This window comes from Balaenoptera borealis, assembly GCF_965194805.1.
Source record: "Balaenoptera borealis genome assembly, chromosome: 10".
Classification (NCBI taxonomy): domain Eukaryota; kingdom Metazoa; phylum Chordata; class Mammalia; order Artiodactyla; family Balaenopteridae; genus Balaenoptera; species Balaenoptera borealis.
The window spans coordinates 79893276-79916232 of NC_138874.1; the positions used below are offsets into that span (position 1 = coordinate 79893276).

The 22957-nt window shown below is 43.7% G+C and overlaps 1 protein-coding gene across 13 annotated transcripts in view; it reads right to left on the reverse strand.

Annotated features, from left to right (window-relative positions):
* SGMS1 (sphingomyelin synthase 1) overlaps window positions 1–22957 on the reverse strand; it is a 294748-nt gene that overhangs the window by 258118 nt on the left and 13673 nt on the right. For all 13 annotated transcript variants that reach the window (XM_082339549.1, XM_082339540.1, XM_082339541.1 and 10 more), the window contains exon 2: window positions 2378–2472. The gene's annotated coding sequence lies outside the window, so the exon portion shown is untranslated. The remainder of the gene's footprint in view (window positions 1–2377; window positions 2473–22957) is intronic.

Genomic DNA, 22957 nt, shown 5'->3' on the forward strand with positions numbered 1-22957 from the left:
ACAAGCCTGGCCCACGCAAGCCTTTGAGTTTACATCCTGAACTTTACAGTACAACTGGTTTCCAGTGATGTGGCCCATACCCGTACCTGTGAATCTGTAACCACAACACAGGCTCCTCAAGAGTAAGCCCATGACTTGCAACTCTTCACCCTTCATCTAACACCTAATATCAACACCCAATGAACTTTAAATATTTATTGACTGCCTACTGTTTGATATAGTTACTGTCTCCTTGGAGGGGGTGTAGAAAGAGTTACAATGACAGACAAAAGGATGGAGAAAACGTGCCAGCTGAGAACAAAGAGAAAAGGGACATGGTGAGTCACAGGAAAAGCAACAGGAATCATTACAGGACTGAAAAACCAATCTCTTCCAACTGTGTCTCAACCTTCTATCGGCTGCCGGGATTCCTCCATCGTATCACAGCAGAAGCTGGGCAGAGGTTGGACAACTCGGGACACTTCAACGGTAACCACAATGAGGATAAAACCTTGGTTAATCCTCATTTCTGCCACAGGGTGCTCTGAGTGGATGAACCCAAAAAAATCACCTACATCTAACAGAAGGAATAAACTGCTGGACTCTCACACAACGGTATGCTCTACAGCAATGAAAATGATCAATCTACAACTACATGCAACAATATGGAGGAATCTTTCTAATACATTGTTGAATGAGGAAAGTCAGACACAGAAGAGTACGATCTGCATTACACACACACACACACACACACACACACACACACACACACACACACAGAAAGACAGGCAAACTAATTTATGCTCCTAGAAGTCAAGAGAGTAATTCCCCACCGAGTGGGTAATGTCCAGAATCTAGCTGTGGGAAAAATGTTCTGTTTCTTGATCTGGGTTCTGGTTACATTAGTGAGCTCAGTTTGGAAACTGCATTGAGCTATACACTTACAATATGCGTATTTTCTGTATATATATTCTATTTCAATAGAACGTTTAAAAAAAAAAAACACTCCCCCATTTCTAAGTGGTCCAGGACTAGAGAGCCAATTGAAGGCCACACACAGAGCCCCATATGCCTTCCCTTCCGCCATCCTTCAGAGCCTCTTGCCTCATGTGGAGCCCCAGGCAAGCCTCCTCATCTTTTCTAAGCATAACCAGACAGAGGCCAAGCAGTGAGAAAGCAAACTAGATCATTTTGAGATATCTGTAATTCCAGTCCCAGCGTCTTCGGAAAGTTAGTGTCTTTCAGAAACTTTACTGCTGTCACTAACTTTTTGTTCTAAATCAGAAATGAAAATATTAAGACGACTCCGCTGCCCTAAATGGCTCACTTAAACAGACTTCTTTTAAAATAACGCTCTAAGTGGGTAAATCTAGTTCATAAACATGAATGAAGAAATGCTTCAACACTCAGGGCCTCCAGAAGAAGATACTGTAAACAAAATGTAACTGAGATTAGAATGTAGAACAGCAAGAGCAACCCTGCAAGCACCCCAGAGCTGTAATGACCGACTGTGTAAATGGCCCTCATGGGTAATACTTACAACTACAATCAGAGCTGAACACACATCTTTAAGACTTTATGTAAAGATTCAACTCAGGTAGTCAAATTATGGGGCTGGGAATCATTCTGATTCTCTCTAATGTTGATCTTAATATACTAACCTCAACTGGACATTACCACTCATATTCTTTTCCCATCCTCCTTGTAAGTTCAGGCTAAAAAAATCAATTAAGACCTTTGATCACATTAGATCACAGAGACTGGTCTACTTGTGAATGCTGGTCAGGAAGGAGGGAAGAGGAGTCATCAGATCCTCTGACCTAACAATAAACATCAGCTACAGCGGGCCAGATGGGCAGATTACCAGGAACAGAGAAAGCACAGTAATCCTCTCTTATACAGGGCACACGCGTAGTGCAAATTCCAATCCTTTATATCCAGATGTTTTTCATATGAAACAAATTCACTATATAGGTCTGTCCATTAAGCAAGTCACTGTTTAAATATTTTTTAAATCTGACCGTATTTATATCAGCCAGGAAGGGAACATAAATTCAAAATTACATCTTTTAATAGGAAATTGTAACTGTGTTTAATTAAATGATTCTGTCATGGAGTTTATGAATGTTCTAAAATGTCTCTCAGGGGAGAATATTCTTATTTTTAGGAACTGCATCCCCAAGAATTGAGGATAAAATGTCATGATCTCTTCAACTTACTTTCACATGTTTCAGCAGAAAACAGTAGAAACCTACTACACACACACACACACACACAGGTATACACAATGTGGCAAAATGCTAACAATTGTTAAATGTAAACCCACTGTACATTTTTTAACTCTTCAGTATGTTTGAACATTTTTATAATAAAAAGACGCACAGAAATCTTTACTCACCTTTCAAGTGGATGGCCGTCTTCTTTTTCCTAATCAAAAACGAATGGCTAAATATGCCCAGAGGCACATTTACGGATGTTCATGCTGCCCTCGCCCTGCAAGAATAAGCAAAACAACACGTTACCACCAAAGGTTTTTATTAAGTTAATGCCATTTCAGTTGAGACAGTGTTCTTAATATATGTCAAGGCTGTAGGTTAAAATTCTGTTGAAACTGTTTTTTAAGCAAGGAGAAAAGTGAAAAGAGAAAAGAATAATCCCATCACATATTGAATGTGGGGAACAACCACTGGCCTGACCCACTGGAGGAACTTCTGGAACAAAGGAATTCCTCAGTAAGTTTCTTTTAATTCACATAAATTTCAGGGCAGTGATGTAGCCTAAGCTTCCACTTGAACAAAAACTGGGGATTCAAGGACCTGAGCTTGACTCTGACTTTGGATTCTGAGACTACACTTAGAAGGCACTCATGTACCCTCGCAGAACCACATCAGACGTGCTGCTCTTCCTGGAGTCCATTCAGGCAAAGGTATTCAGACCGGATCTACTACTACACTCGACTATAATATGTGCTCTAGGGCACAGTGGCCCGGGGGCCTGATGCCTCCACCACACCTCATCTCTTGGCATTACCTATTGCATCTGATCCTCGCCACAGCCCTGTGAGGCAAGCGGTGTTTACTGATTCCATTTTCCAGAGGAGGCAGCTAAGTGTCAGAGATGATACAGGACATTCAACTAGAAAACATCAGACATGAAACTGCTACTTAGGTCTTCTGACCTCAAGCTCAGGGCTTATCTCACTAGGAAAGGAGAAAGCACAGTATTTATATCAGCTAGGAAGGGAACATAAATTCACAGGCCGTCCCCACACTCCCTACCCCATAACATGAAAGCCAACCTGAAAACCAACCTCAAAGCCAAACAGCTAGACAACACAGCCACATGTCATTGTGGGGAAGAGGCGGGGAGGGGGGGAGGGGCATGCACACGCTGCAGTTTACTCCCTGAGAGTATATATTAATAATCATTCTTAATAGTACCAATAATACTATAATTATGATTACCAATTACTATAATGACTATTAGTCATTATACTTCCCTTTGAAACACAATGACCCTTAATGTATTTTTGACATTTTATATATATTTCATTTTTCACCCTTCTTTCTCAAGAAAGCACGCTATTGGCCAAAGAAAGTAAAACAAGGCTCACATGGCACCCCAGGTAATTTTTATCGCTGCCACACAAAAAGGCAATTACCACTCACTGTTGAAGATTTTCCATTCATTTTTATAAAAGGCAAAATACAATAGAATATAATGGCACAGACACTGACTGCTCTGCCAATAAAGTTGGAAGCAGCATCAAAACTACCCTCCATGATGGCCTGAAGTGGCCCTTCATCTGCTGATCACCAAAATTCTGCACGCAATGCACAAAGGTTTAGAGGTCTTGATGTCTACCACGTGAAGGTGCTGGTGTACAAAAGTCTGAGGAAAGCTAGTCAGGGACCCCTGCACCTGGCTTTTAGTCCTGTCTCCTCCGCTCGTTAGCTTGATTAAAAATTGAGAAAACCTCTGGACTTCCCTGGTAGTGCAGTGGTTAAGAATCCGCCTGCCAATGCAGGGGACACGGGTTCGAGCCCTGGTCCTGGAAGATCCCACATGCCGCGGAGCAACTAAGCCCGTGCGCCACAACTACTGAGCCTGTGCTCTAGAGCCCACGTGCCACAACTACTGAAGCCTGTGCACCTAGAGCCCGTGCTCCGTAAACAAGAGAAGTCACTGCAATGAGAAGCTCGCGCACCGCAACGAAGAGCAGCCCCCGCTTGCCACAGCTAGAGAAAGCCCGCACGCAGCAACGAAGACCCAACACAGCCAAAAATAAATAAATTATTTTTTAAAAGTATTAAAAATTGAGAAAACCTCTCCAGGCAGCTACCTTTCCTGTGGGTTGGAACACCTGTTCACAAGGATGTTGCAACTCACAAAAAAGATAGGATATGACTCAATGCCTCACCGACGAGAGCACTTGGACCCCAGGAATACTGACCAAGAAGTTACGCCAACAGCAACACAAAACCAAGGGAAAAAACATGATGTATCTTTGGAAACATCAACTTTACTCATGGATTTTGGTGAGGGAAAGATAAGCAAGTGAATCAGTAATATTAAAGCTGTTAATATTGAAACAGATATGCGTTATGGAGTTGAATGCAATCATTGTATGAATTTTTTTTTAATATTTATTTATTTATTTTGGCTGCGCCGGGTCTTAGTTGCAGCACTCAGGATCTTCACCGCCGCGTGCGGGATCTTTTAGTTGAGGCATGCGAACTCTTAGTTGCGGCACGCGGGATCTAGTTCCCCGACCAGGGATCAAACCTGGGCCTCCTGCACTGGGAGTGTGGAGTCTTACCGCCCTGGACCACCAGGGAAGCACCCATTGCATGAATTTTAAAGCCAAAACTCCTGTCCTTACTTGCCTAGTTCATTTCCAGCCACACCCTTTCATGTGGGGGAAGGGAGTGAGGGATGGGATCTCCTTTTTCATTAAAGATGGTCTTGGGACAATGTGTGAAGCTGGTAGGGGTTTAATATCACAGTGCGTCCAGGAAGCTCCCAATGGCCCCTGCTTTGGAGAATTTGCTTCAAACTCAGGAGTCCCAGATTTTTGCCAGATCTAGGTACAGGTGGGATGAAGTCTAGATACATACAATCCCATCTCTATACCACACGTCCTGGCGTGAGTGTTACTGAAGTTCCTCTCTACACTGCCCTTCCACCTGCTCCCTGCCCCTTGGACATCCCCGTCAGGCAGGCTCACGCCACTTAGTTACTCAAATTAAACCACTGACTTTTCTTCAAACCCATACTGATTGGTAACACATTCAGCATCTCCAGTAATCTTCATTTAAATGGATGCCTGCATCATTCCTAAAGAAAAATAAGCTGACCAATTTAGTCTGTCTCTAAATTAAACTTTCTATTGTGAAATATATTTAAAAGTGCCGGGACTTCCCTGGTGGTCCAGTGGCTAAGACTCTGCACTCCCAATGCAGGAGGCCCGGGTTCGATCCCTGGTCGGGGAACTAGATCCCACATGCATGCCGCAACTAAGAGTTCGCATGCCGTAACTAAGAAGCCCGCATGCCACAACAAAGGTCCTGCGTGCCGCAAATAAGACCCAGTGCAGCCAAAATAAATAAATAAATATTTTTTTTTTTAAAAAGTGCCTACCATGGTAGCCAGCCTCCCGGATGGCCCCCAATGACCCCTGCCTCTTGGCACTCAGGCTCTTGTGAAGTACCCCCAACACACACACACACACTGAATAGGGCTGGCATGCGTGGCTAATATGCTATCGGGGAAAGGATGGGGTGTGACTTCAAAGGCCAGGTCAAAAGAGCAGCTTCCCTCTCACTGCCCTGGCAGGGAAACCGGCTGAACCCGCTGCCACGTCATGGTCATGAGGACACTCCAGCCGCCCTAGAGGGAGGCCCATGTGGTGAGGACCGAGGCCTCCTGCAACAGCCAGGTGAGTAAGCCTGCTGAGAAGCAGATCCTCCAGGCCAGGGAAGCCTTCAGACGATGGCTGCTTCCACTGAAACCCCGACTGCAGCCCCATGTGACCCTCCCCCGGTTAGAACCATCCAGCAAAGCTGCTCCTGGTTTCCTGACCCACACAGACATTGTGCGAGATGATGAAGGTTTATCACTTTTAAGCTACTGAACTTTGAGGTAACTTGTTATGCAGTGATAATTAATATAATAACGTATGTCAGCTTAAAGAATAATAAAATGAATCCCATGTATGTTAATACCCAGTTGGTGGTGCTGGGTTCTGTTTTTCTTTTGTTTAAAAAAAAAAAAAAAAAGGCCTGTGTACCTCTTCCTGTGCCTCAACCCCTCCATTCTCCCCCCGAGAGATAACCACAAGCCTGAATCTTGAGTCAATCCTTTCCTCCTCTGTATGGTTTTACCACATCTGTATTCTCAATATGTTGTTGCGTTCTGCCTGGCTTTAAGCCTAATACAAAGGAAACCAAGACTGTATGTATTCCAGACTCGCCTCTTAAGATTTTGATTTTGAGTTCATCCCTGTTGACTCATGTGACTGTAGCTGATTTTTCACCACCATTTAGTTCTCACTATGTGAACATACCCACAATTTATTGCTCTGTTCTACTGTTGAGTATCATCTGGGGATTTTTCAGTTTTTGTTATTATGAATAATGCTTCATTTATATTCTAGTGCTCGTCCCCTGGTGCACACAGCAAATTTCTCCAGGGCGTATACCTAGGAGAAGAGAGCTGGGCTTGGGACCACATAAGTTCAACTCTTCTCAGTAATGCCAGATCGTTTTCCAAAGTGGTTACGTACAATTGACTCTTCAGCCGCTTTTCCAGTCTCTCTCCAAATAAGAGGCATGCTTGTTTTGCTAATTACCAGCAAAGCTTTCAACCAACAAAAGGGAAAGCTTTTCCTATTTGCAGCATCACCGCTGCAAATAAATAGTACTCCAAAGTAGTGACCCAGACAGCTGGAACATATTAGTCACAGGACCTCAGGACAGACTTCTGAATAAGGATGCAGACCCAGTCAGCACCGCGCTGCCCAAGGGTATCAGTCAAATTTGACTTCTAGACCTACATTCAATTCAGAGACTGCTGTCCTCCTGGTGGACTCACAGCTATGGTCCCCTCTTACTGCTGTCAACTTGAAAGGGAAAAAAGTTAATTCAAATGAGAGAAGAAAGTTACTATAAATTTCAAGGAAGCTCGTTATCATGTCACTGAAAGAAACAATGGCGCTAGATGACCAAGATGACCAAAATGGGGTTATTTCAACTCAACCTCTTGGCAGTTCTTATTTGTCTCTTTACAATCATTTATCCCTGTGAGGTAGGAACTACTGCTACACCCATTTCACAGATGGTGGAAACTGAGGCATAGAAAGCAATTAAGTTGTGCAGTCACACAGCTGATAAGTGGTAGAACAAGGATTTGAAACCAGTTTACTCCAGAATCCACATTCTTAACCACTACTCTAGGCAGCTTTTTCAGTCCCCCAAGACCAGCCAGAAGGCCCTGCAATGGTGACTAAATGGTGGAGACACCACTTGAACATTTTCTCTGACTTAAAGTTCATGTTCTTTCTACAATGGGCCTTCTGGACAAAATAAAATTACCCGATCCCAGGGCTTGTGGTAGGCAAGTGTTGACCTTAGGTCTTGGAAACAGCCCCCATGAAAGAAACAGATGCCACAGTGGGAGAAGGTGTGCTGGCTTTCTTGGCACTCAGCAGGCAGCAGCTGTCATGCCTCCGCGACAGGCAGATTGAGGCAGAGTGGGTTCCAATAAGAGCAGCGGGCACAGTCAGAGAACCAGGGCTCAATGCCACCTCCTTACAGGGTCACACTGGATAAGTCAAATGGCCTCTCCACACGATGTTTTGTAAAATGGGGCTATCTTTTATTTCAAAGGGTTACTGTGAAGATTAAGGAGACTTAATACCTAACATGGACCTGGAACATGGTAAGCGTTGGATACATGCTTAACAACTGAAAACGTGCTCTAGCTACCGAAGAGGAAAAAGCAGGGAGCCAATTTTAACCATACCCTTGCTTCCACAAACAAAGCCTCTCATACTCCAACACGGATGATGACAATTTGTAAAAGGCCATCTTTGTACCATGATTTTTTTTTTTTTTTTTTTACTAATATTATGATTTTCTCTTTCTGTCCCACCCTAAACAGAATAACCTTGCCAACTAGATCAACCCTTTATGGTATTAGTAAAAGTTAGACATTCTTACATAAACACTGAAGCTGGAATGGACCCAAAGTAAAACATTTGGCTCATTTAACTTTTCTGTTACTGACTTTAGAGAATCTTAAGCACTCGTTTCAAGTGCCAGCCCCTCTTCAAAGTATTTCCAGTTTCCTGGAAATCATCCCAAATTATCTGGCCAACAAAGAAAATAGCTTGATTAAATGACTAGTAAATGACAAATTTAAAACATTCCAGCAACACTACACACACCACTGCTCTGAGGGATAAGGTCCCTCCCTAGCACCCCTTTTGCCATACCTCAGGTTAGGTATTCAAAGTAAGAAATGTGAATCTAGGAACGCAGCCCCCAGGTTAGCTACCAGCAGTCTCCATGGTAACTGGTCCTCTGCCTTTAGAGGAGGGATGAAGGAGTAACTGCAGCACTGTAGGCCTGCTTTTCAAAATTTGTCCAATCCCATCTCCTTCTCGACCAACTGACGCCAATTCGTCAGTGAGCTACACAGAGCAACCAGAGGAACATATTTCTTAAAAACAAAAGGCTGAATCTTGTGTTGGTTCTAATATTTGATGCAGAGTGGAGGAGGAGACCTGCCAAGGGGTAACTTTCCAGAGGAAGGTAGCCAGCAAGGGGCAGAAACAGCCTCAGGACAGTATGAAGTGTTTGAAGAGAACAATAGAAGCAGCCACTGCCAATGTTTCCTCAGTATGTACCATGGCCAGACCTTCTACGTTCTTCTTTAAAACCTCTGCTCAATCACCCTGAGAGAAAATACTGTGATATAGATCCCTATTTAACAGATAAGAAAATTGACTCAGCGATTAAATGACTTACCCAAAGTCACAGAACTAGTCAATGGGTATAATAACTGGCTCATAGCATACAGTAGGTACTCAATAAATATCTGTTGAACATGGGGTCTTTATTCCTCCTCCATAAAAAGAGAAGACACCACTTATCTCACAGGGGTTTTGTTAAGAGTAAAATGAGACTATATAGTACATAAAGTTCCTAGCTCAGTGCCTTGACCTTGGAGCATACTGGGGTACCTGGGAAACTGTTGACACAGAAAGCTAGGCACAATAACCATATGGAATAGGGTTATGACAATGACCTTGGGTGAAGCAAACATCATAATGGACAGGAGATATACAGATATACCTAACAGGCAGAAGAACAGCAAATACGCACATGAAAAGATGTTCAACATCATTAATCATTAGAGAAATAAATGCAAATTAAAATCACAATGAGATACCATTACACATCTATCAAAATGGCTGAATTTTAAAAACTGGCAATATAAAATGCTGGCAAAAATGCAGAGCCACTAAGATTCTCACACAGTGCTGGTGTAATGAGTAAACAAACCGTGGTGGAATACTACTTAGTCATAAAAAGGGACAAACTATTGATACACACAACATGGATGAATCTCATATGCATTATGCTAAATGAAAGAAGTCAGTCTCAAAGGGATATAGTCCATATAATCCCACTTACATGATTTTCTGGAAAAGGCAAAACTATAGTGACAGAGAACAGATCGGTGTTGCCAGGAGTCAGGAGGAGGGGGAGAGTTTGACTACAAAAAAGGCAGCACCCGGCAATTTGAGGGGCGATAGATTATTCTATATGCTGTTTATATGCATGTGTTAAAACTCACAGAACTACATGCTCCAAAAAAGTGAATTTTACTGTTGGTAACTTTCTTTAATTATTAAAGAATAAAATTTTAAATCAGAGAAAGAATTGGTTGGTTTGTGGGGAAGGAGGGGACATGTGAAGGTCAAATAGCTCTGAAGTTCCTTGCTGAGGGAACAGTAATGGTACAGGAGACCGTAAAGAGTCGGTGAGTGAGGAGAAGTCCACGCAGAGGCTCTGAGATGTACAGACGGTCAAGAACCTTGGTTTCTAGCCTGATTTCGCCCAATGATGGCTGTGCGAAATTACACCAGTCACGTCTCCTCCCTGAGCTTTAATTTACTTAATTCTAACACGAGATAATGAAACAAATGATCTTTCCCACCACAAACACTGCAAAGTCAATTTGTTTTTAAGGTACTGAGTCTGGGAAGACAGCAGGACAAACAAGTAGAAATACCGAGATATGGAAAAACCGCTATGTACCCACACAAACGCCATCAGGGACCAAAATAAAGTGAAAACCACTGATGAGTGTGGATGGTAGAGTGATGGTGGGAGAAGTAGCCATTAGCAGGGAAGAGACAGGAGGAGACTGAGAATACCATTTCTTGTATAATAAAAGCCAAGAGAAGAGAGGTTTCATGCAGGCAGCGGGCAGAGGGGCTGGAATAACTCAGTGATCAAGAAGAATGAGGACTGATGAAACAACAAAACTAGACAGATTTGTCAGAGATCAACAGAGAGAGTAACCACCACGCCCCGCCACAAAAAAGTAACCGAAAGACTACCATCCAAGACTCGCTTGCTGTCTGAACATATCTTGGTTGTGTCCTAATTGTTTTGCCCTTGCATTTTCAATCTCACTCTGCCTTCATCTTTGCTCTCAGGAGCCCAGAATTTAATTTAAACGGGTAGGTGTGGTTTCCCTACAACAGCCCACTTCAGATGCTGCAATTTTCAAACTTTATAAATTCCTGGAAGCTAACAATGTGATTGTTGAATGCTAGCGAGCCATTTTCTTGTCCTGCATAAGTTTACGCAAAGACTGCAGAATTCCAGAACAGAAAAAAAAATTCATTTTAAAGGATTTAATAGAATGTAAAGAGTACAACTTAAGAAGGACTAAGCTTTTATTGTTGTCACTTTATTAGCTCGTGAAGCAGGAAAATTGTTTGAAGTCAATACTATTCCCAAACTGACCAACTGAAATGTGGCAATTTCATCTCTGCCCAAAGCAGGCCCCAGAACACCACTTAAAGGGCCTCAGCTATTTCAGCCAAATGAACCCAGTGACACTACCACTCTGAGCACTTAACCAGAACCGAAGGAAGATCAGGGAAATTAACAGTTAAAAAGTATACCTGCAAGCAAAATTAATACACAGAAAACTTTTTACACCACCTCTTCTGCCCATCTTCCTTTTCAATGATGATAGGTGAAAACATCAATCTGATACAACCCGGTTCTGCCAGTTATAAAAGAGAAGAAAGGGCAGACGACTTCAGCTCAAAGTCTGGTCTCTTCGGCCACTAGCAACTCACTAACTTTGGGCAAATTTCTTCGCTCCTTATCTCCCTTTCTGCATCTACAAAGCTGGGATTATCACATGCTCCCATCCAGCACTCAGGCTACCAGCCCCTCGCACCAGATGAGATCACGTCTGTGGAGACACTTAAGGAGAATGCAAATGAAAGGACAAATATGAGGTGTCATTGCTGCCACCCTGTATGGGGGGGGGGGGCAGGTGAATATATTTCACATGCAGTCACATCCCAACTGCCTCTTTCAAGTCAACCATATGCTTCTCTTCCATCACAGCTGGGCTGTTGAACAGATGCTGGAATGGATACAGACAGAAAGGTGGGAAGGAAGAACGCTTCTGTTACCCAGCTTCAGTCTTCCTGGTTTCGGGAAGATAAAAAAGTAATTTCTTATCCGTGTGTATCCTACTAATCTTTTTTGAGAGTCTCCTATGTGTCAGACACCAGGCTAGGCATGAAGAAGCATGAGATTTTTTTTTTTCTTTTTTAACAAAACAGGCTGTGCTCTCAAGCGCGTTCACTCTGGAAACAGCTAAGTGGCCCATCCCAACCCAGTGCGCTTGGTGGAATAACAGAGGCAGGCGTCGGGGGGGAAAGCCCAGCCCAGACCGCTGGGTGGGTTAGGAAGGCGGTGCTCCTCACAGAGGAGGTGATGCTTGAGTCGAGTCTTGAAACACGAGAATAAACAAGACGAGCCAAGCAGGGGAAAGGCCTTCTAAGGGGGCACACAGCATGGAAGCAGGACCCACTAGGGAAGGGAAAGAGTAAGTGAGGATGACAAGGGACAAACAATGGAGACTCATGCTCAAATGATGCTCAGGCTTTCTCCTAAGGGCAATGGGAACCAGGGACACATGTAAGCAGGGACTCACGTGGTCACCCTTGCAGTTGAGGTAAAGGACTATGACAGTAGTTGAGAGAATGGAATAAAGACAGGGCAGAAAGTGCAGAGCTGTACATACAGAAATGCAGGCAGGAAGCAATGAGGGCTTGGGGCTGTGGATGAATACAAGAGATAATAAAGAGGTAAAATGACCTTGCTTTGGCGACTGGAGGGACACAGGGGTAAAGGAGAAGGAATTGTCGGTGCCTCCCTGGTTCTGGTCTTGATGACTTAGAAGAGGATGGTCTTTTCACAAGGTACTAGAGAAGTGCAGATTTGGCGGGCAAGCTGAGTTCACTTTGTACTGTCACTCTGTACGTGACTTCACGTACATGAGGTCACTCTGTACATTTGTGACCAACCAAAAAGTCACATTTCTCATCATTTAGCTGCCTGTTTCGAATGCCCACAGGCAAGATGACTTCTTAAAACAGAATGGAATGTCTGGGCAAGAACTCAATTCGGTAAAGACGCAGATGTAGAGAATGGACTTGAGGACACGGGGAGGGGGAAGGGTAAGCTGGGACGAAGTGAGAGAGTGGCATGGACATATATATATACACTACCAAATGTAAAATAGATAGCTAGTGGGAAGCAGCCGCATAGCACAGGGAGATCAGCTCGGTGCTTTGTGACCACCTAGAGGGGTGGGATAGGGAGGGATGGGAGGGAGATGCAAGAGGGAGGAGATATGGGGATATATGTATATGTATAGCTGATTCACTTTGTTATAAAGTAGAAACTAACACACCATTGCAAAGCAATTATACTCCAATAAAGATGTTAAAAAAAACAAACAAACTCAATTCGGTGCTCTTACCTTCAGCAGCCAAAGTGAGAACGGCCCTCACATCAGGACTGAAGCTCAGAGAGGTTAAGTGGCTTACCTCAGGCCACACAGCCAGAAAAAGAGGGGACTAAACTTCAGTCCAGGATGGTATGCTTCCAGAAGGTCGGTTTTTCATCTAATATGCTATGCTGCCCCATTAAGGGCCTAGTACTATTAGTTATATGTAATAAGAGCTCAATAGTCTTGTTCTGTGGCCGCTTTGTTCTTCTTTTGCCACTCCCTTCCGATAAGAGTCCAGGCCACCCTGAACTACCTAGTTCCAATCCCTGGAAACATTGTTGCCACTGCTGAGCTCTGGCTCAACTGTCCTGTCAGCTTAGAAAGCCCAGCTCCATCTCTGCTTCTTAAAGTTCACCCCAACAGTTACTTCTGATAACCAGCCACTCTGTGGCTCTGCAAATGCAGGGAGAACGTTCTGGTTTCTAGAGGAGCTATTTCTGAATTCATCTGTCCTATCTTACATCATGGCACAAAAATTCCTCGAGGGCAGTCCTGAGTTTACGCACATTTGTATCACTGGCTGAACCTAGCATGATACTTTTCCCTCCTCAGTGGCTTGCTATCCTCTCCGTGACAGTGTTACCTCTGGGAAGAAGGGAGGGCAAGGCCCTGGAGAAGGACACACAGTTTTTATTTGGAGCTTGCCCCTCACCCAGCACTGTCCTAAGCACCAGACAGCAAGGCCCTGAACTTACAGTCCAGTGGAGATGGGATATTTGTTTCAAAAATAATAATAACATATATATATACCAAAACACATCAAACACAAACATTTGATAAAACCGAGGGTTGGGTATATATGTTCACTAGATTATTCTCTATATTTCTAAATGTTCAAACTATTTTCATAATAAAAACATTTAAAAATGAGAAAAAATAAATGTAAAGCCTCTACTCCCTGGGGAGGGAACTGGCTAGTAGGACTGATTCATTTACAAAGATTCTAGACAGAGAAAATCTTACTGTAACCTATTTTGTTTTTAACACCATATTCCACAGCAGAAAAAGCAATCAGGGGAAAGACAGAAATGTACAAATTTAGACGATAAGGATTCAATCCAACAATAAAATGAGGTTCTCAGTCAGTCTAGACTTTCCTCATTTCTACCTCCATATTCTCTGAAATGGTAAATGATAAAAGAAAATAACAGAAATCTAATCACTTTCCAATACATTTTGGCCTCAGGAGAGGAAGCCCCAGTAATAACCACTACCATTTACTCGCCGACCACGGTGTGCTGGGGATTTACAGACACGACCCCATAACAAACCTCTGAGATGAGCATTATTATCCCCATTTTACATATGAGGGAGTAAGATTCAAATAACTCAAGTAATCTGATCAACATCCCACTGTCAGTGACGGACAGAGCAGGCACCCAAACCCATCTCTGCCAAGACTCAAAAGCCTTTTCACTATACCATGTTGTGTGCCTTCCAATATCTGATATACCCTCTCTCATTTTTCATAAACTCTGGGCTCCACAAGCAAGTGAATCTGATAAAGAAGACATCTACCAGGCAGTTCAGGAAACTAAAAAAGAAAACAACAAAAAATCCAAGAAACCACAGTCTTGAGGTATACAGTATCAGAAACAGTACCTCCAAATGTTAACTCAAAGCAATAAAGAAAATGGAGTGGTAAAGAAAACTAAGCTGTGCAGACCTCTACAGTCATAAAAGAAATACTGTGTAACTATTTTAAATTAAACAGCCATAACATTTCGATGTATCTTAAAGAAGCAACTGGCAACAAACCTATGAGAGAAAAAAATGAATTCTTAAAGTCAATTTCTAATACTATTTAACTGTAATCATTTGTTACTGTAGAGAGTGTACAAAACTTGTTCTCTACGTGTCTACAGAGGAACAGGACAAACCAGAGCCTATGTGAGCAGGTTGAGATTTTATTATTGACTGAATTTTCAAACATTAAGAATAGCATAAAATTTGAAATACAGGCCATTGTGTATCTCAGTAGGAGTCAAATTAACAAATCTGGAAATGAAATACAAATCAGAAAATGGGAACGATCAGATTTAATCTATACATCAATAGTTTCTGACTCCTAGAGTTTACTCCTAAAATAGAGGTCTCAGTGCAAAAAAGGTTCTGCACTTTCTCCATCACTCCCTCCCACACAGCCTGAGTTTTAGGACCTGTACTACTCTGACCACGCCTCCCAAACTGTAAGGAATCAGAGTCCTTTCTGCTGGGTGGCTCCAACCCTCGCCATCCCGCCTCCAAGAAAGGGAAGTGTCCCCTTGCACAAGCCTGCACAGACCGAGCTGCTCAGCAAGTGCACTGAGGGCTGAACCTCGAGAAACATTCACACATACGGATCAGGCAGAGGTACCAGGGAAGGAGTCAGAGAAGGAACTCTTGGCAAGATAAGAGAACCAGAAGTGTCGGGAGTCCCAAAGACCCAAAGAGGGAAAAGGAAGTGAAAGAAGGGGGCTCCACGACAGTCAAGGAGGAACATGAAGAAGCTTTCGATGTCAGAGGGTCACAAGTAAGGGGAGAACGGCCATCTCAGTGGAGGGATCAGGGAAGATTCAGATAAAAAGGGGCTCAGTAGAGGATGGAAGATACATACAGGCACGCTGAGTATAAATAGCCTCCAGACATTTGCTCGTATTCCTCTTTTGAGCATAACCTCCGAGAGAGTGGGGCCCGCTCTCCCCTAGCGCACGCGGCAGCAGGAAAGACGCAGATCACCTGGTATCACAGTCCAGCGGGGGAACACAGGCAGGAGGAGCCCCGCACGTCTGCCACATCCCCACCACCACCTGCTCTGGTCCGCGCAGAACCACCACTGTGACTTACCAGAGGGCCGCGGTACAGCAGATTCTGCGCCTCAGAAACAGCAGGCCCACTCAGCCTCCAAGTGCAGAATGTAAAGCAGACTTCAACTGTAGACTGGCAACTGTTTGCCTAGATACCTGACGCGGTGCCAGATTAGTCAGCTACACTCAAAATTTTAAGGATACAAAAAGACCCCAATTATCTTTTTTCCCAGAGACACATCCCTAATTATATCTTGCATTCTGAATCAAAAAATTTATTCAGATAGTAATACAGTAATTCTTTGAAGCAGAATATTTGACTGATGGCCAAAAGTGACTAACTAAATATATAAATTGTATGACTGAGGACCAAACATGTCTGTTATTTTGTTCCAGAGGACACCTATTTAAATCAAGGACTTTTTAAAATCTACTCCACAACTCTACAAATCTATATACATACATATCAGTAAAAAGACCCAGAGAGATGCCAAAAATTGATTAAACAAAGAGAAAGATCATACAGCAAGAAAACAGACCGTTAGTATAAAACTATAATCCATGATGCTGTCAGTAAACTCATGGACAGGCCTCCACTGCAGATATGTCATGTGCCTTGAAAAACTGTGGGCAGCATAAGCAAACAGACTTGACTGGCCTTGTTTAAACCACGGTTAATCATATTCGATTCTTATCTAGGCTGTAAAGGTACAAAACATTTCACTTCCCTTACCACAAAACAGAAAGCTAACCTCAGTCTCCCACATCTCCAGAAAAAAGTGCCTCAGACGTCGCTGCAGTATGACCATGCACCACTAAGCCAAGGGACCACCGCACGGAGTCAGGGGAGAGATTGCTGCTCTGTATTGTCCACCAGGCCTCCCCTGCCACACAGATTTGAAAAATATACAAGTTTAAATCAAGAGTACTTGCTGGCTGCACACAGCTTGTAGCCCAGACCCTTAGCTCCCCTCCCAGAGAGACAGTGAAACAGGCACACAGAAGAGCAAACCGCTGAAGTAAATCGTATCTGCATATCCAGGGCTCGGATGAGAATCTCACCAGCTAAGACTGAGTTGAGGGACCAAGGCTATTGCCGTATTTTCCCTCTTGAGGTACTGACAGGCAGAAGCTATCAGGGCAAAAGATATGAAAACACCAGGCTGTTTTCCAAGAACCCTGACAGGCCTCACTCGAGGTTGCTGCCAAGTTCGCTGGTGAGGCCGCACAGAAATATTATGAAACTGCTCTCTTGACCTCAGGCAAATACTAAAGCTTTCAGATGAACACTGTTGAACGTGCTTGGGTGTTTTTATGTCTGTGAGGTAGGCATTTCCTGGACCTAACTTGGACATGGCAGTCCTCTGATAAAACTGACCACAAGAAGGCATGGATTTTTCCTTATTAAAAAAAAAATCCTATTTAAAGATGTTTAACTCAAATAAATGCATAGCAGCAGCATTACTCACAATAACTAAAAGGTAGAAGAAACCCCAGTGTCCACTAACAGGTGAACGAATAAATAAAATGTGGTATATACATACAATGGAATATTGTTCAGCCTCAACAAGAAAGGAAATTCTGATATAAGCTACAATGTGGATGAACCTTGAAAACATTATGCTAAGTGAAATAAGCCACATACAAGGACAAATACTGTATGATTTCACTTAAATGAGGTCCCTAGAGGAGTCACATTCATAGACAAAGGAAGTAGAATGAATGGTGTTGCCAGGGGCTGGAGGGGGGAGGGAATGGGGAGCTATCATTTAATGGACACAAAGTTTCAGCTTGGGATGATGAAAAACTTCCGGAGATGGATGGTGATGATGGTCGCACATCAGTGTGAATGTACTTAATGTCACTGAATTGTACGCTCAAAAATGGTTAAAATGGTAAATTTTATGTTACGTATATTTTACTATAATTAAAACAGAATAATAAATTTAAAAAAGGTTTGTACTTTTTAAAAGCAAATTATAGATTTGGAACATTCTCAGTCACATCTTGGAAATATATTTTAAACCTATAAAAATAAAATATATATAGATTTCTATGTTTATTTAAGGATCCACTGAAACTGTCTCCAGTTTCCATACTTGGCCAAAATCCCACCTTTGGTTTCGACATGGAAGGCCAAAGAGCAGAATGCTTTCTTCAAATGTCATTTCTGGCATCCTTGGACGGACATGTGATCAGTGATTGCATTACCACGTAGATTACACATCAGCATGGCAATATCAGTAATATGAACAAGGCACATCTTTCAGTCGCTGATAATATCCAAAGATTCATTTCCAAATGTTGGTGAGCATTCCAGATGTAACTCAGAATAAAACTCTCCTCCACCCAAAGGCAAACTACGTGACACCCAAGGGATTTTGTCGTGTACTTACACGAGATGTTCAAAGACAGGGTGGGATGGCTGGTTATTACATATTTGAGAAGGCTGCTTGAATAAAAGAAAATTCTAACAGCGTACTTTGCAGATAACAGCATCGACCTAGCATGCTTACTAACAATATCAAAGGGCATGCTTACTGACAACCCAGGGTTGCTTGTAGGGAAAGTAGTCAATTGTTAGGAACTGAGGTGCCTTGAAGGAGCAAACATTTCTCACATATTACCTCTGTAAAGATTCTTTTGTCATTCTTCCCCAGGGGAGATGCTGAAATTGGTGTGCAGGCAGTGAAAGCCGAGATGCAGATGGAGATTTGGAAAACAGCTTTGTTATCTTGAAAGCCAATTACACTACTCCACTGCCACACTTCCAGAGCCCAGGCTTAAGGATGTGTTATTCTCTCAGCTGGTTATATGAAGCAGCAATCACAGGCCAAAATATCAGGGAAAAATTTGTATAAGGGCAACGATCTTATTTGTGCTTCTGATATTATCCAGACATATTCTCCTTTGAGCACCACACTAAGCTGGGGTGAGGGATAACTTCAAATGAAGCTGCATCACCATCACCAAGGAAATCTTTAGGTCCAGGAGTTAAAGAGGAGAGAAGTCAGTTATTGGTCAAAAGTTTAGTAAGTTGGAGACAAACTACCACTTACAGTGTCTCATATTGACAGCTAGCCAAAATAATGATAATAATTCAAAAACCAAAATAAATAAATAATAAAATAAATGAATAAAAGCCTTGCTCCTCCCTCCTCCACCTCCTGAAAGTCAATATGTACCCAGTATCACAAATGTTCACTACACTGATCATACATGCTAAGAAATTAAGTTCTTATACCATAATGCTAAACTCTATTATGATTTTAATAATAGCATTACTAGTAACTTTTATAAAATTTCAGATTTATACTTGTATCCTAGAAATCAATTCTAGAACTGCTGAGATTTAGTTTTGGCAATACTATTCCTTCTAACATTTGGTTAAAATAATACTATTTTACTATTTGGGTGCACATCTAGTATTTACAGAAAAAAAGATGGGAGGTATATATGTCAAAACAATAGTGGTGGCGCTTCCCTGGTGGTGCAGTGGTTAAGAATCCGCCTGCCAATGCAGGGGACATGGTCCCAAGCCCTGGTCCAGGAAGATCCCACATGCCGTGGAGCAACTAAGCCCGTGCGCCACAACTACTGAGCCTGCACTCTAGAGCCCGCGAGCCACAACTACTGAGCCCGCGAGCCACAACTACTTAAGCCCGCGTGCCTAGAGCCCACGCTCCGCAACAAGAGAAGCCACCGCAATGAGAAGCCCGCGCACCAAAACAAGGAGTAGCCCCCGCTCGCCGCAACTAGAGAAAGCCCGTGCGCAGAAACGAAGACCCAAGACCCAACGCAGCAAAAAATAAAATAAGTTAAAAAAAAAAAAAAAACAATAGTGGTTATCCCGCAAGCACACAGCGTGGCGATAGATAGATAGATAAATAAATAAATAAATTTTTAAAAAGCCGAAATTTAGGTTAAAAGGCAAATAAACGCCGCGAGGCCTTGAACAGTCAGCCCAGGCCATGCACTGCCTGTCTCCAGGAGGTGCCCTCACGTGGACTCTGACGTCAGCGGTGCCCCTGGCAATCCCACCCCTCCTCAGGGTCCAGCTCAGACCCGCCCTCCCCAGGGACTGCCTTCCTGAACATTTTAGCCAAAATTCTCGAGTCCCAGTCACTAGTACACACAGCATGAGACCGCAGTGCATTGTCATTGGGCCCATCTCTCCGCTGCTCTCTCTAGAGAGGGGCTCCTGACAGCAGAGCCCCACGTCGTCTTCCTGTGTGGATCCCGGGAGCTAACATGGCTGGCACACGGTAGAAGATCCCAGAGTTTGGCTACGAACACAGCCCTTACACACGCTCGCCAAACTCTGCCAACACCAATTCAGCCTGGTCTCCATACTGTGACAGGCAGCCACGCTAGCAGAGACGGTGGTTCATTTCTTCTTCCTCAAGAAATCTGCTGCCTTTTTGCCTTTGAAGGAATTAAGCTTTCTCGCAGTTTTGTGGGGTCACCGATTTGAAATGCATGTAGTTTTTAACGCAGACCTGCTTGGAAGAGCCCTCGCTGTGGTGACCAAGAACCGCCATGCTGTTGCCTAGTGGAAAAGATGTCCATCGGGCAGGCAGGACACGCAGATTCCAGTCCCGGCTTCGCCAGGCTCCAAGAAAGGATTTAACCTAGATGATTTCTAAGAATGAAGCACTACTCCACGTGGCTGCAAACACCACAGATGACAACAAGTCAGGGGCCCAAGTCAGGACGATGTGAGGCCCACGAGAGGCGACAGTGAACAAGAGGCAATTCCAGGTGAGCTGGTGACAAGGCTTGTGATGACGACAGCACTGAGGACAGAAGTCAGGAAGTAGGGCGGGAATATCACCCACTCCCAAAACGACTGTGCCTCCACCACCCTTCCCCCCGCAGAGCCTCGAACTGCGGGGGAGAAAGGAAGACAGTTAGACAGTAAGGCAGTGTCAGTAACACATCTCAGTGACTTACTTCAAGCTTTCTAGGAAATCAGTGATTTCAGGTCAGGGATGTAGCCAGTAACAAGTATACAGAGACATACCTGATCGGACCTCACAGGTGGCTGAACGTGCCTGTTAAGGAGTCACTGTTTTTGGAGTCCTCCTATGAGTATTTATAAAACTTTATGAGAAAGTCAATATGGCTTGACTATTTCCCTAGTAGACGGTACGCTAATTGAGGGCAGGAAACGTAACTGCCTAGTTCCTCACTCTGTCACCAGCGTCCAGCAGGGCTCCTGGCTCATGGTAGGCACCCAACTAGTATTTTCTGAATAGTTTATTTTTTACAAAGGCAGTATGTAACTTTTTGTACATAACAATGTTTTTTGAACAACTTTCTACGAATATTCCTCTGGATATTATTTTTTAGGGTTGCCAAGTATTCCATTATTTGGATATATGTCATTTGTTTAACCAACCCCCAACTGTTGTATACTTAGGTTTTCAACTTTTCACTATGACAAACAGCTCTGGGATGAATAATGGTCTTAATTATTTCTTAAAATAAACCCCAAGAAGTAGAATTGCTGGATCAAATAGTAGGTCAGTATCAACGCCCTCCCTCTTAAAAGCTACCCTCCATACCCTCATCTTGAAGGACAATTGTCATGAGCTTTATTATTTACGTAAACTATTATGGACTTCTCAAGCAGAGGAATTTCCTAAAACAGGCGCCTTTGACATCAACAGCCAAAGTCCTAGACTGTCCTCTCCAGACCTACGGTCAGTGCCCATCAGACTCAGAAATCTGAGAAGCATCACCTGCTCAAGTGGTCTTCTGCTCTCTTCCTGAGACCCAGCCTTCTCCTCCTGCTGAGTGGATGACAAAACCACATTGCAGCATCACATACACCTCCCCCACTCTCTCCCACTGAGTTGGCTGTGCTTCCATGATGCCAGCTTTATCATTTTGCTTCTCTTTTTTCTCAGAGGAATAACTGAACGTGTCCCCACCATAAGACACAGAAATGGCAAGTCCCAGATAAGCGCACTGAGGCTCTCGGCCTGTGTCTGCCTCCTCGCTTTAGGCAAATCACATCACATTAGTTCCTCTACAAAGGGGACAGACAGCAATAAAGAGAAGCCCTCAATGGCCCAATTCTATCTTTTCATCCACTTTCATAAAAATAAACCTTTCAGGGACTTCCCTGGCGGTTCCACTGCAGGGCGCAGAGGTTCCATCCCTGGTCAGGGAACCAAGATCCCGTGGGCCGTGCGGCCTAAATAAATAAATAAATAAATAAACATTTCAGAGCTCTTCCTGGTGGATTTAATGAAAGCTTTAGACACTCTCACCAGAAAAATGCACACACCCAGAATGATAAACTGGATTTCGATGGTTTCAGGAAACCCATCCATGGACCCTAGTAAGACCCCCTGGGCCACTCATTAGGCCTTCAAACAAACGGTCAAAAGGAGGCCTGAGATATTCCTGGGGGTGTTCACACCACCCTGTCTCTGTCTCTAAAATCAAAGGGAGGGGAAAGCCAGCCATGATCAGGGCCCCGATGGAAACCTGGAACTCAGCCCAGCACAACTGCTGCTAACTCTGCAGGGCCTTTCAAAGGAACTCAGGTGTCACTACACAAACAGCAGCAGTACTGCAAATGTCAAATGACCGACCGTGTGCGCGGGTGCAGAGCTGTTACAAGGCTCGCTGAGGCTCTGCCTCCTGAACCCCTGGTGGGCCTCACATTTGTTGACTTGATTGTCCCGTCCGCCCCATCACCAGGAAAACTCCATGCGCATGGAGACTTTGCTTTGTCCACACCTGTATACTCAGCCTCATCCAAGTCAGAAATGCTGGTCCCACTGAGTCTGAAGGCGCATACTGGAGACTGAGGCCACCACGAAGACTTTCACAGAGAGCAATGACACACATGGGCCAGTCTGTGCACTTGGGATCTTAGGGTGCGGAGACCGAACTCGCAGCCAGGAGAACAGGGACAGGCTCTGGGATGAGATCAGGAAGAATCGTAAGGGATCGGATGAGAGACCACGTGATAGAAATCTCAACAACACACGGCCACGAAGTTGGGGACAGATGGACAGTCCCAGGGCACCATCTCTAAGTCTCGCTCACGGTCCACCTAG